Source organism: Bubalus kerabau, chromosome 7, assembly GCF_029407905.1.
Source record: "Bubalus kerabau isolate K-KA32 ecotype Philippines breed swamp buffalo chromosome 7, PCC_UOA_SB_1v2, whole genome shotgun sequence".
NCBI lineage: Eukaryota > Metazoa > Chordata > Mammalia > Artiodactyla > Bovidae > Bubalus > Bubalus kerabau.
The window spans coordinates 114,794,613-114,809,866 of NC_073630.1; positions in this window are offsets into that span (position 1 = coordinate 114,794,613).

A 15,254-nucleotide genomic window follows, 5' to 3' on the forward strand; every position below is an offset into this window, starting at 1 on the left:
AATGAATTCTAATAAAGCAAAGCATATGACCACTGATTTATGAATGAGTTAATGGAAGGAGCGAACAGGAGGAGGAGAGGGCATGGCCAAACATCTGAGCAAATGACTGTCCCCTCTAAGTCTCACACACCCTTTAGTTCCACTGTTTCTCAGTGTCAACATCGTTCCCCACTGAACTGCAATTCCTCAGATAATCTAGCCCATAATACTCTCATGCCCACTCCCCTGGCCACAGTATTCCCTAGCTCCCTCTTTTTTTTGCATCCGGTCCATCCTTCCACATTCTTTGCTCATTCATATAATAAATATCATTCAATGCCTCTATGCATGAATCATTACATTGGGTTCTATGAAGATAATACAACACCAAGATGAATTTGGTGCAACCCCTTCTATCCACTTTCTAAGGAAATAAGAAAGGCAATGACACACATGCACACACAAAATACCTAGAATTCTGGAAATAATCATGCTAAAATATGACAAGCACTAAACTGGAGATAAAGACAAAATACCTTGGAAGGAATGCTGAGGGGAAAATGTTGACTCCAAAACTGGGATGTGAGAGAAAAAACAACTAGGGAAATCTCTACCCCCTTGGCTTGAAGTGACCTATGGGACATGGAATGGCCAAAGTGAAGGGAGGGCACTTCCGATAGAGGGAACAATGGGGACAAAGCAGGAGAGTGAGTGCAGAGACCCAAAAGAGGAATCCATAGGCCATATCTGCAAGAGTCTCAAATGGCAACCTGAGAACTGGAGATTGTATTCATAAGAAAGTGTGAAGCCCCTGTGTGTTCTAGAGCTGGATGCTACTATTCACTATCGAGGGTGAAATTTACAATGATCAAGCAGCTGTACCTGTGGGCAATACTTCCTTCTCTCATCTTGCAGATCTATCTTGCTTTCATCTATTTCCTCTGCCTGCCATGAATTTTCCACTCATGGCTCTCCTTCCGTGTCAGGACATGGGTCTGGGAGGCCAAGGTAAATAAAGATTAGAGAAGAGAGATAAGAGGTGGTTTGAGATAGTCAGTTCAGTTCATTTCAGTCGTTCAGTCATGTCCAACTCTTTGCGACCCCATGAATTGGAGCACACCAGGCCTCCCTGTCCATCACCAACTCCCGGAGTTCACTCAAACTCACATCCATCCAATTGGTGATTCCATCCAGCATTCTCATTCACTGTCGCCCCTTCTCCTCCTGCCTCCAATCCCTCCCAGCATCAGAGTCTTTTCCAATGAGTCAACTCTTCGCATGAGGTGGCCAAAGTATTGGAGTTTCAGCTTTAGCATCAGTCCTTCCAATGAACACCCAGGGCTGATCTCCTTTAGAATGGACTGGTTGGATCTCCTTGCAGTCCAAGGGGCTCTCAAGAGCCTTCTCCAACACCACAGTTCAAAAGCATCAATTCTTCAGCGCTCAGCTTTCTTCATAGCCCAACTCTCACATCCATACATGACCACTGGAAAAACCACAGCCTTGACTAGACGGACCTTTGTTGGCAAAGTAATGTCTCTGCTTTTCAATATGCTATCTAGGTTGGTCATAACTTTCCTTCCAAAGAGTAAGAGTCTTTTAATTTCATGGCTGCAATCACCATCTGCAGTGATTTTGGAGCCCCCCAAAATAAAGTGTGACACTGTTTCCACTGTTTCCCCATCTATTTCCCATGAAGTGATGGGACCGGATGCCATGATCTTCGTTTTCTGAATGTTGAGCTTTAAGCCAACTTTTTCACTCTCCACTTTCACTTTCATCAAGAGGCTTTTGAGTTCCTCTTCACTTTCTGCCATAAGGGTGGTGTCATCTACATATCTGAGGTTATTGATATTTCTCCTGGCAATCTTGATTCCAGCTTGTGCTTCTTCCAGTCCAGCATTTCTCATGATGTACTCTGCATATAAGTTAAATAAGCAGGGTGACAATATACAGCCTTGATGTACTCCTCTTCCTATTTGGAACCAGTCTGTTGTTCCATGTCCAGTTCTAACTGTTGCTTCCTGACCTGTATATAGGTTTCTCAAGAGGCAGGTCAGGTGGTCTGGTATTCCCATCTCTTTCAGAATTTTCCAGTTTATTGTGATCCACACACTCAAAGGCTTTGGCATAGTCAATAAAGCAGAAATAGATGTTTTTCTGGAACTCTCTTGCTTTTTCCATGATCCAGCAGATGTTGGCAATTTGATCTCTGGTTACTCTGCCCATTCTAAAACCAGCTTGAACATCTGGAAGTTAACAGTTCATATATTGCTGAAGCCTGGCTTGGAAGATTTTGAGCATTACTTTACTAGCATGTGAGATGAGTGCAATTGTGCGGTAGTTTGAGCATTCTTTGGCATTGCCTTTCTTTGGGATTGGAATGAAAACTGACCTTTTCCAGTGCTGTGGCCACTGCTGAGTTTTCCAAATTTGCTGGCATATTGAGTGCAGCACTTTCACAGCATCATCTTTCAGGATTTGAAATAGCTCAACTGGAATTCCATCACCTCCACTAGCTTTGTTCATAGTGATGCTTTCTAAGGCCCACTTGACTTCACATTCCAGGATGTCTGGTTCTAGGTCAGTGATCACACCATCGTGATTATCTGGGTCGTGAAGCTCTTTTTTGTACAGTTCTTCTGTGTATTCTTGCCACCTCTTCTTAGTATCTTCTGCTTCTGTTAGGTCCATACAATTTCTGTCCTTTATCGAGCCTATCTTTGCATGAAATGTTCCCTTGGTATCTCTAATTTTCTTGAAGAGATCTCTAGTCTTTCCCATTCTGTTGTTTTCCTCTATTTCTTTGCATTGATCACTGAGGAAGGCTTTCTTATCTCTCCTTGCTATTCTTTGGAACTCTGCATTCAGATGCTTATATCTTTTATTTTCTCCTTTGCTTTTTGCTTCTCTTCTTTTCACAGCTATTTGTAAGGCCTCCCCAGACAGCCATTTTGCTTTTCTGCATTTCTTTTCCATGGGGATGGTCTTGATTCCTGTCTCCTGTACAATGTCACAAACCTCCATCCATTGTTCATTAGGCACTCTATGTATCAGATCTAGTCCCTTAAATCTATTTCTCACTTCCACTGTATAATCATAAGGGATTTGATTTAGGTCATACCTGAATGGTCTAGTGGTTTTCCCTACTTTCTTCAATTTAAGTCTGAATTTGGCAATAAGGAATTCATGATCTGAGCCACAGTCAGCTCCCAGTCCTGTTTTTGCTGACTGTATAGAGCTTCTCCATCTTTGGCTGCAAAGAGTATAATCAATCTGATTTCAGTGTTGACCATCTGGTGATGTCCATGTGTAGAGTCTTCTCTTGTGTTGTTGGAAGAGGGTATTTGCTATGACCAGTGCATTTTCTTGGCAAAACTTTATTAGCCTTTGCCCTGCTTCGGTCCGTATTCCAAGGCCAAATTTGCCTGTTATCCAGGTGCTTCTTGACTTCCTACTTTTGCATTCCAGTCCCCTGTAATTAAAAGGACATCTTTTTTTTTTTTTTTTTTTTTTTTTTGAGATAGTCATCTGCCTCTAAATAGCAGCTGAACCTGGAATTCCAAGCTGTAAAGTTTTTTTTGTTTTGTTTTGTTTTTTTTAAGAAAAATACAACAACCAGCCAACAGGAAAAGTTTATCTGGGGAAGAACAAAATACAGGCCCTTTGAAGACTATGGGATTTTCTGAAGAAACTGAAGATGGAAAAGTCATGAAAGACAGTCATGACCCAGAAGAGTATTATGTAATTTAAATTTTCTTCTCATGATCCTTTAATGCATTCATTTTTTGGACTCCGTTTTATTTACTTATCTGTTACATGTTTCTTGCAAAGCCTATTTTGAGTAGCTTTTTAAACTGAAGTTTCTTTAGCTGGAGGCTTGGTTCTAGGCCAAGGAATGAATTTTATTTTGAAATATCTGGCAGGATTGTGATGGGGATCAGAGAGCTAAAGTGGGAAAGGAAAGGCTATTTTGGTTTTAAAAGGATAAACTTTTAAGCAAAAGCAGGTGTCTTTTACTCCTTAAAAAATGACAGATAAAATTTATTCACATTTACTGATATTTGTATAAGGAAAGAAGAACAATTTTGGTTTAAAAAACTGCAAGTCCCATTCCAGTCATTCTTCATAAGAGCTGACTTGTAATGAACATGTATCAAGAAATGTTGGTTGACAATGTACTGTCTCATTCCATAAGGATTTAAAGCCACTTGGAAAGATTGATAAAATACAGAAAGGACACACGGGTCAAAAGAGGATGAGAACAAAAGGGCAAAACAAATAAACAAAAACAAAAGGGGGAGGTTAATACTAAACTGTGTCTGCATGAACACGCATGAACCTCTGTTATCCATTTACAGAACACATGTGTTTCCTTGTATGGGGGTATACAGAAGAACATTCCCAGGTCATTCATCATTGTGAATGATGTTTTTTGTAATGGAAAAAAAAAATATTCCATGAACTTTAAATATACTTTTTCTCAGCCACCCAATGAAAAAGATCATGGATGTTTTATATTTAAAATACATTTTAAATATTAGTTATTGCTGCTTTGGAGAAGAGATTCTCCAGTATTCAAGCCTGAAGAATTCTATGGACAAAGGAGACTGGCAGGCTACAGTCCCTGGGATCGCAAAGTGTCGGACACAACCGATTGATTAACACTATTGTTAGTTTATACCTTCCTTTCTCTCTCGTTCTGTAGTTCCGCTATCAATAGATGCCATCACTACTCACCCTGTCACCAAAGCCAAAACCTAAGGGACATTCCGGATGTCTTCCTTCCCTTCCCCGGTGAATTTCATTCACTATAAGTGTTCATGGTTCTAGCCCCTAAGAGTACGTTTCTGAATCATTGTAGCTTTCCATTGCCAGTGTCAAGGTTTCATTTGTACATTTACCATCTCTCCTCTGAACTAATAAAAAAAAAAACCTTTTAGTTGAATCTTGGCCCCTGGACACAATCCTCCAATCCATTCTCCATATTAAGCTTGATCTGTCCTTCTATATGGGAGAAGGCAATGGCACCCCACTCCAGTACTGTTGCCTGGAAAATCCCATGGATGGAGGAGCCTGGTAGGCTGCAGTCCATGGGGTCGCTAAGAGTCAGACACGACTGAGAGATTTCACTTTCACTTTCCACTTTCATGCATTGGAGAAGGAAATGGCAACCCACTCCAGTGTTCTTGCCTGGAGAATCCCATGGATGGAGAAGCCTCGTAGGTTGCAGTCCATGGGGTCGCACAGAGTCAGACACGACTGAAGCGACTTAACAGCAGTCCTTCTATATTAAATACATGGTCAGGTCACTCCACAGCCTGAAGGCTATCAATGGCCTTCCAATGTCTGCAAAATAAGCTGTTTCTTGAAACCTAGACATAGTATTAAAAAGCAGAGACATCACTTTGCCAACGAGGATCCGTATAGTCAAAGCTATGGGTTTCCCAGTAGTCATGTATGGATGTGAGAGGTCAACTATAAAGAAGGCTGAGCACCAAAGAATTGATGTTTTCAAACTGGGTTCCGGAGAAGACTCTTGAGAGCCCCTTGGACAGGAAGGAGATCAAACTAATCAATCCTAAAGAAAAGCAACCCTGAATCTTCATTGGAAGGACTGATACTAAAGCTGAAGCTCCATTACTCTGGCCACCTGACATGAAGAGCCAACTCACTGGAAAAAACCCTGATGCTGGTGAAGATTGAGAGCAGGAAGAGAAGGGGGCAGCAGAGCATGAGATGGTTAGATAGCATCACCTACTCAATGGACATGAGTTTGAGAAAGCTTCACGAGATAGTGAAGGACAGGAAAGCCTGGCATGCTGCAGTTCATGGTGTCACAGAGTTAGACACAACTTAGTGACTGAACAACAATTTGAATATATTTATTTGCTACCTGACATGCATATCATTTTTCTGATATTCATACACAGTGTCCTCCTAAAGGACCACCTTCCTTCACATGCTACATCTTTGAGCTTCTAGGTAGAATAGACTCTTGCAGCTTGTAAATCTCAGGCCTGACCAATCAAAGCATAGCATTCTGCTCACCAAAATAATTCATTCAGGTAACTCAAACAGAACTGTGAGACTTTGCTGGTATGTCTATAAAAGAGACTCTCTTTCTTTCCCATTGGACTTGACCCTGTGAGACTCTAACAACCATATTACAATCACAAAACATAAACCACATGAGAGTGGAACCATGCACAGATGGTGTCAGAACACAGAGATAAAGAGAGAAATTTAAGATCACTTGGATCTTGATCTAGACATGTCTATAATAGCCAGCTCTTCCTTTGGACTTTTCAGTTACGACTGCCATTAAATGCCATTTCACTTAAGTCTTTTTGAGGAGGGTGTTCAGTCACTTGAAAAAGATGTTATCCTTCCTAATATTATTGCAAACAGCCTTTAGTTAGGCATTAGACTCTTTGGGATCTAGCCTCTGCCTACTTTTTCCTGAATATTTAGAAATTAGTCATTTATTAGGTATTAGACAATTCACCTTTTTATCTCAATCAATAGATTATATCATATGATATAAAATGTGTGTTTAATTTCTTTTTTAAATGATTCTTATTGTGATAAAAGTCACATGTATAAGAAGTACTATCTTAATCACATTTACCTGTACGATTTGGTGGCACCAAGTACATTCACATTTTTGTGCAACTCCCACCATCATCCATCTCCTCAACTTTTCACCTTCCTAGACTGAAACTTTGTCCCCAGTAAGTACTAAGTCCCTGTTCCGTCTCCCCACCCCACCTTCCATGCCCCTGACATCTACCAATGTGCCTTCAAACTCTACAAATCTGACTATTCAAGATACCGCGTATGTGAAAGTGAAAGTCGCTCAGTCGTGTCCAACTCTTTGGGACCCCATGGACTATACAGTCCATGGAATTCTCCAGGCCAGAATACTGGAGTGGGTAGCTGTTCCCTTCTCCATGGGATCTTCCCAACCCAGGGGTTGAACCCAGGTCTCTTGCATTGCAGGTGGATTCTTTACCAGCTGAGCCACCAGGGAGCCTTATACCTCATATAAGTGAAGTCAAACACTATTTTCTGCACCTGCTATATATTGGAATGCATTTTAAGATTCACTTAATATATGCCTTACAAACAGATTGTACCTTCTTTTTTTCCCTCTGCTATACAGTGAGTTCTCATTAATTATCTATTTTTTACATAATGGTGTATATATGTCAATCCCAGTTTCCCAATATATCCCAAATTCCTGCAGGTGAAGAGAGAAATAGTACCCCAGAAAAGCCCTGAGCCCATCCTGTGAGTTAATCAAGACTCTTAAGGTTATAATGGACAGAATCCAGTTCAAACCAGCTCAAGAATGGGGAACTCAATGAAGTAGCATTAAATTCTCTAGCCATATCTGGGTTCTCATTCATTGTCACCAGGATTTTATCTCTTCCCATCTCACAGATGGGTTCTCACCCAGTAGATTTCACTTTCAGGCAGACACCTGCCATTGTGACAAAGACAGCCACCAACAGCTCCAGGTTTGCATTTTGCAGTCTCAACAGAGAAAAAATATATACATTTTCTCTTTCTCTTTCTCAGTACTCCTAGCAAAAAATCTAAGGATGACAGTCCTTTAGTTCTGATTGGTCCTGCTTAAGTCATGAGTATGCCCCTTAATCAATGATTGGCTAAGGGAAGGTGGTGTTCCCATTGGCTAGGCCATGTCACATGTCCATTCCTAAAGTGAAGGACAGAATCAGCCCCACCTAAGTCATATGGAAAATAAAGGCACCAGGTCTAGGGAAAGAGAGCCTACTGATGGTCAGTCAAAAGCAACAGGTGACCTCTGTAGGCTGATTTCATATAAAATCAAAACCATATTTATTTTGTCTGCATTATACAAGATCAATCTGTTACCAGAATGGCTTTTCTCTGAGATAATCTAATTTTGCTCCTCTGTCCATGGAATTCTCCAGGCAAGAATACTGGAGTGGGTAGCCATTCCTTTCTCCAGGGGATCTTTCTGATCCAGGGATCAAAGCCGGGTCTCTGGCATTGCAGGCAGATTCTTTACTCTGAGCCACAGAGGAAGACTGGTATTTTGTCAGACTTGCTCAATACTGTACACTCCACAAACCTGGCATCTGAGATGATCACTCACTATAGGCTGTCTTAATGCTAGCTCCCAGTTGGCTTTTAATGAAAGCATGGATTGTTCTCAATTGAAATCTTCTTCTTCCCCTAAAATCTTCTGATTTTTCATATCAATATCCTAATATGTACAAAAATCTATGCAATTACCTTTGATAATTATAAACAAGAAGGAGCAAAGCATCCTTGGAGATTGGTCTCTTTGCAGAATCAAAGAAAAGCCAGTAAACCCAGTGCCTTCCTTGGCCAACATAATAATAGCACTGCTATGGGGCCCCATCAATTTGGCTGCATCACTATCGTCCCGTTTTCCTTCTTGCTTCTTGAGAGATCATCACTTGATGCCTAAAGGCACCAGCAGCTGCCATTTGCTCTGTGTCTTCTTTGTAACCGGTACCATCCTGGGTTTTTTAGCTTTGTACCTTATTTCCTTCTCAGGAAAAGCAGTGCCTCTCCCACTTCCATCTCCCGCTCAAAGGAGCAGCATAGGATGGACACATCAGGACCCTCAATGCTGGGATGTAGCTTAAGAATGACAAGGGATGAGATCAAAGTTGAGGCCACCTACCACAGTCTCTATGGGTTCCTCTCGCCTTTGAATGTGCCACTCGGCGTCCAAACAGGACACACTAAAAAGGATTTCACTGTAGAGAGGTCAGTGGAACAACTGGATTCAGAAGGGCAGACAAGGTGAAAAGAAGCAGAAGCGTTAAGGTCCAAGCACTTGCCAGGGCAGGAACCATCACTGCCCCAGGCCTAGCGGGGAGGGGCGTGACAGTAGACGCTGAATGCAGCCGAGAGTGGGAGACTCGGAAGGAGACCTTCCTCCAGGAAGCACGCCTGGAGTGTGCCTGGCCATGACTAGGACCAGGCAGAAGTGGGGAGGGAGCCAAGGCAGGAAACTCTGACCCTGTGCTCCTCCAACCCTCCAGTATTCTCTCTCTCTCCTTCCCCAGCCAAACCCAGCAGATTCAGGAAGAAAGGGAGGCTGGGCAATGCTGTATGCAGAGAGGGGCTTCTCGGGGAAAGAACTGTGCTAAGAAGGATAGACAATTGAAGAGGAGTCAGGAATCGGGGTGGGAGCAAGTGAAAATTAAACAGCGCAGGACTCCTCTTTTTTGTTGTTTTCTGTTGTAGGGGGTTGCTTGTTTTGATTTTTGTTTTCGTTTTTTTGTTTTTTTTTTGCCTCACTACATGACAAGTAAGGCTTCCCTGATGGCTCTGGGGTAAAGATGCAAGAGCCATCGTTCAATCCTTGGGTCAGAAAGATCCCCTGGAGAAGGAAATGACAGCCCACTCCAGTATTCTTGCCTGGGAAACCCCATGGACAGAGGAGCCTGGCGGACTACAGTCCATGGGGTTGCAGAGTTGGACACAACTCAGAGACTAAATAACAACAACAACAGGTTATGCATGATCTTAGTTCACTAATCAGAGACTGAACCCATGCCCTTGCAGTAGAAGTGCAGAGTCTTAACCACTGGACCACCAGGGCCCCTCTCCTTAATCCCTTCCTTCTCTAGTTTCTCTCCAAAACTCCATGGAGGGGGTGCAATAGCCCTGTTGCCTCCTCTTGAGAAGAGCAGAAGGAACACCTTCTGGAGCTGCTTAGGGCTGTCAATAGTTCAAGCATAAGGAGCCCTCAGGCCTCAGAGTGGTCCAGGTCCAATTACAAGAAGATTACACTAGAGTTTGGGGCCAAGACCTGGCCATGATGAACAGATTTTGAAGAAGTGTCCCCTCCGTAAATCCCTCTCCTAAACTTGCAAAAGCCACAGGTAGCTGATTCCACATTCAAGGGTTCAAGTTTCTACCAGAGTTCCAGCTCATCAAGAGTTAAGTGTTCCTCTTACCCTGTTAGAGATGAGAAAAGCAATTCTGGGAGCCACTGAGCAAGAAGACACAGTCAAGCCTTAATACACATGGGGTTGGAATTCCTGCCTACTTCACCCCTGCTCTGTTATGAGCACACACACCTTACTCCCCGCCTCTCAAGACCACTTCACGGAGACCCTGTTTCATAGAGAGCTCATTGTGCTATGAGGGAAAAGCCCCATTTCTCAGCTGTCTTCCTTTCATGCTGGTTAATATACTTCCTACTTCAACTGGTAACTAAGCCTGTCACTATCAGGATGTGCTCAAGCATGACCAAAATATTCACTCTGGCTAGACCATGTAAATTTTACTTAGTGAAAACTGCACCCACCACCCTTGTTCTGCACACGGGACAAAGACTGGCCCTAAGAGACTGGTGCCGGGTCCATGGGTCTGGTTTAGTTCTGCCAAGGAGAACCCGGGCAATCTTTCACCATCATCATCATTATATCGCAGGCTTAGAAAAACCAGGCAGCCTCGATGCCTCTTGGCTTTCTTCACCAGACAGTCTGTACCGTACATACGTGCTCACACACACTCACACACACATACGCACACGCACACACACACACAGAGAGCCAGGAGCATGCAGGACTGCGCTTTTCATGGGCTTCATGCGTCCCTCAATGTGGGACCAAGATCAAGTGTAAGATGTACTGAATATGTTGGGTACCCAGAATTTTCTGGAGAAGAAAATTTAAAAAAGAAAAAAAGAAATTTGCCATGAGGATTGCTTAAATTCTGTGCCATGGTTTCCAAAAGACACAGTGACACGGACATGTCTCTTCTTTCTCTTCTACATCAGCAATACTGACGTTTGAAGACAGAGCATCTTCGTTGTGTGGTCTGTCTTGAACATCCTAGGACATGGAGCAGCATCCCTGGCCTCTACCTGGGGTAGTAGGAGTACCCAGCTCCCCTTCAGTAGCGAACAATCAATAATATCTCCAGACACTGCCAAATGTCCCTGGGGTCAAAATCGTCCCAGCCGAGAACTTCTGTACAGTATGTTCACAGTGACAGAGTCTACTCAGTCCCCACAATCTGCTTGCCAACAACCATCTTCCAAATGATCTTTTTATTCACAGACATAACCATGTGGCTGGTCACCATTTCAGGTAAGATCCTGGCTCCTTTCTGAGAACCCCTAGCTGAACTATATCCTGTCTTGAAAGCACACAAGAAGCAGCCAGAAACTATGCCCTCTCCCTCTCACCTTCCCCATTCCCTCTCACCTTAGCCAACATATTTCCCTTTTGTTTTGTCTAGGATACAAAACTCACAGAGTCTCCAACTTCGAAGCATGTATTCCAAGAAAATAATTGATCGTGCGTACAAAGATTTAATTACAAGAAAGAGCCTGCACTGAGGTTTATAATATGGAAAATTGGGGAACAGCCTAAGTGTCTGGTGATAGAATCGTGGTTAAACAAGCTGTGATACATTTATTCAGCAGAATATATACAGTGTCATTAAAAGTGATGAGGATGGAAATGCCTGGGCACCATAAGATGTTCAAGAAATAGTAACAGAACAAAGTAGGTTACTAGAGAATCTTTTCAGCGGTCATCCCATTTTTAAAGTCTGTTTGCATATGCATAGAAAGAGTCTGCATCAAAAGTAGTTACTAACAGAGTTTTTTTTTTTAATTTCTACCCTTTTGATCTTGAACTTCAATTTGTATAATAAATATATTTTACATAAAATTTTTATATAAGTTCTTAGATAGTCAGGGTCATCACACATGATTACACTTCCAAAGGACTGCAGAGAAAAGAGTCTAAGGAAAAAGAGGCTAGACACTATAGGCTGAAGAATGCACGACACCATCTTTGAAATTTCCTGGTGGCACAACTGGTTGTCCAATCCAGAGAGTTCTTTAAGGCAAAAACAAAGCAAAACGACCCCAGTTTATATATATTTTAAAGTATCCCACCCTAACTTAAACAGGGAAGGAAATGAGTCTGGAATTGACATCATTTTATTGTGTTTTTATTAGTCAGGAACTATAAATCCGAAGGGTTACCCACAGTATGGAGTCATTTAGAACCAAAGCGTTTCCTGGCTGGCAAAGGTGTTTATGAGCGGCCATATGAAGACGACTGGATCATGGCTCGGCTCCAGGACCATCATGGAGGTGGCAGGATTTATGGAACTCACGCCTTGCTCAATCTGGTCAGAATTCCAAGAAATAATCTGAAATCACTGAATGCAGAAAAATCATAAATCCTAAGATGTTGCAGCCATCCTCTTAAATTACAGCACCATCTTTTACAAGACTGCTTGTGAGAGACTGCCCCCGCTGAAATAAACAATGGGAAAAAGCTGTCTCCATAATCCCTCCCTGCCACAGCTTCAGACATTCTTAACATGGCAGTGCAGCTCTACCGTTACTGAAATTCCGCTGAAACAACGACGGCGTTTCAAGGATTTTCTGCAGAAAACCCCCAGGTCTAACTGTGCAGTCGGTCCTTGGTACACCCATCCCACTTCAGCTGATACTGCGGGCTGATCGGAAGGGGCTCAAGCATCCAAGGATTTGGGTATCCGCAGGGCATCTGGAAACAACCCCTTGCTATAGTGAGGAACAACTGTATTCAGAACTAAAATTAAAGTACAGCTGCCTGAAGTGTTCCCGTGGTCAGAGTATTGGCAGATAATAATCAGATGGTTGGTAGGTGAGATGGTCAGAATCCCGGACACATATGTTGTTTAATCGCTCAGTCATGTTCTACTCTTTTGTGACCCCATAGACTGTAGACCTCCAGGCTCCTCTGTCCATGGGATTTCCCAGGCAAGCATACTGGAATGGGTTGCCATTTCCTTCCCCAGGGGATCTTTTGGACCCAGGGATCAAACCTGCATTGGCAGGTGGATTCTTTATCGCTGAGCCACATGGGAAACCCCAAACCAGAATATATATAAGTCACTATATAAAGTTAAATACATGCCCAAGAAGTCCTTATCCACTTGACTCCTCCTAGGCACAAAATTCAGATTAAATTCAGGATGTCCAATCAAATTTGAGTGTCATCTAGTGCAACAAATAACTGTTTAAGAATAAACATTTAACTGGGTGCCCTGTATTCTTATGTGCTAAATCTGGCAACTCTATCTGACTAGAATTCTCCTGCCAAGGCATGACATGAATCCAAGTGACCTTCAGGAGGGCTATGCATTAATTTCTCCTATAATAAGAAGCAGCTTTTCTTTTTTTTTTTTTAATTTTATTTTATTTTTAGACTTTACATAACTGTATTAGTTTTGCCAAATATCAAAATGAATCCGCCACAGGTATACATGTGTTCCCCATCCTGAACCCTTCTCCCTCCCCAGCTTTTCTTATGAGAAGGGATTCTTAGATTCCTGAAACAGCATCAAAGTCAGATTTAACTGAATCAGAAAGACAGAAGAAATGCTGGATGGAAAGTCAGAAGACAGAAGACCTAGTCCTGACTGCTGAGCCCTGCATCCCAGGGTCGTAGATCTGAGACCTCACACCAAGGCCTCAGAAGTAGAGCCCAGAACCCAGGTCACCTTCAAAGTTGACTGAGCCCCTTTGTAACTGTTACTAAAAGCCCCTGATCATTTTAACGAGTTTCCTGTCTCCCAATTAAGCAAAGATACCCACTCAGTAAATACACTATAGTGTCTCAACCAATCACCTAATGCCAAGCATCCAGGAATTTACTTTGTCTGGAGGCTATAAAAATTGGCTATTAACCCCCAAGAACTGTCAACTCTCTCTGGTCTGTTGGGAGGTCAGCCTGCTGTATCGCAGTGCTCACATTATCTCTGCTTTTTCTTCTTAATAAACCCGCTCCCTTCTGAAATGCTTTATATCTGGAAATGCTTTTCCAACCCATGCTCAGACTCCCTCAGTATTGGCAATTCCAATAACCAGCTTTGCATGACTTTGAGACAAGCCCTCTAAACCCTGTAAGTCTGTTTCCATAGTACATCCAAAGCAGAAAACAAGTGATTGCCGCCCTTTCTCTGAACTCACAGCAAACATTGCTAAGTGATCACAGCGTTCCTTCCCACTGTGTCCAGAATTCTGCTTGGCAAAATCTCCAGGAGGCCACCATCCATGGACAAGACTACACCCTTGACAAGAAATCCACTTGCCTTCCTTGAACTAAATGAGCCAGCTCCAATGAGAATTTGGAATCCTTTGTGTTCCAAATTCAACCCTAAATGGCAAGATCATACCTAGTTTCATACTATTAAAAGCAAAACTTGACAACTACCTTCTGATGTAGATTTTTTTTGCCTTATTTATGTATTTTTTCCTTAAACTTTTTATTTCGTATTAGGGTATATCTAATTAACAATGTTGCGATAGTTTCAGATAAACAGCAAAAGGTCTCAGCCCTACATATACATGTATCCATTCTCCCCCAAACTCCGCTCCCATCCAGGCTGCCACATAACCTTGAGCAGAGTTCTGTGTGCTCTGCAGTAGGTCCTTGTTGGTTATCCATTTTAAATATAGCAGCACGTACATGTCTATCCCAGCTCCCTAACTATCCTTTACCCCTGTCCTTCCCCCTGGTGATCATAAGTCTGTTTTCTAAGCCTGTGAGTCTGCTTCTGTTTTGTAAGTTCATTTGTATTATTTCTTTTTAGATTCCACCTATAAGGAATGTCACAGGGTATTTCTTCTTCTCTGCCTGATGAAGCAGATTTTTCTTAATTCAGCACAAAAGAAATGGTCAAGGAATCCTGCTTTGATCAGACCTTGTAGGAACTGTCCTTGAGGACCTCAGTGAAGGATGTGGCAGGTCCTGATCCTCTCCTCAATATTGCCCTTGATTTTTCTTCCCTCCTTCTACATTGACCTTGATCCCTCTCCCCTTTGTGTCTGTTTCCTTCTGCACTCATGGGCTCCTCATATGACCCCTGGCTTTGTCACCTCTGTGTGTCTTTTCTACCTTGCAGATTCTCCTTTCTCATCATTTCAGCCTCTCCTGGCCATTCCTGGTCCAGGGCAAGGTCGTGGCATCTTTCTTGCTTCAGGTCCAAGTGCCCGATCTCTGCCTAATTCTCTCCCCATTTTCCAGTTCAAATGCCCCAGAGTGGGGGGGTCTCACAGCTTAGCTGGTCCCTGTTTGCCAAGGGGCCAGTCTGGGGATGGGCTATGTGCTGAGTCAGAGCCCTCCCCTAGTCCAGCCAGCCAGGACTGGAAAGACCTGGTATAAAACATGACTGCCTGGGCAAAACCCGTCAGCAGAAGATATTAGTGTCTTCGTGTGTTTGCTTCT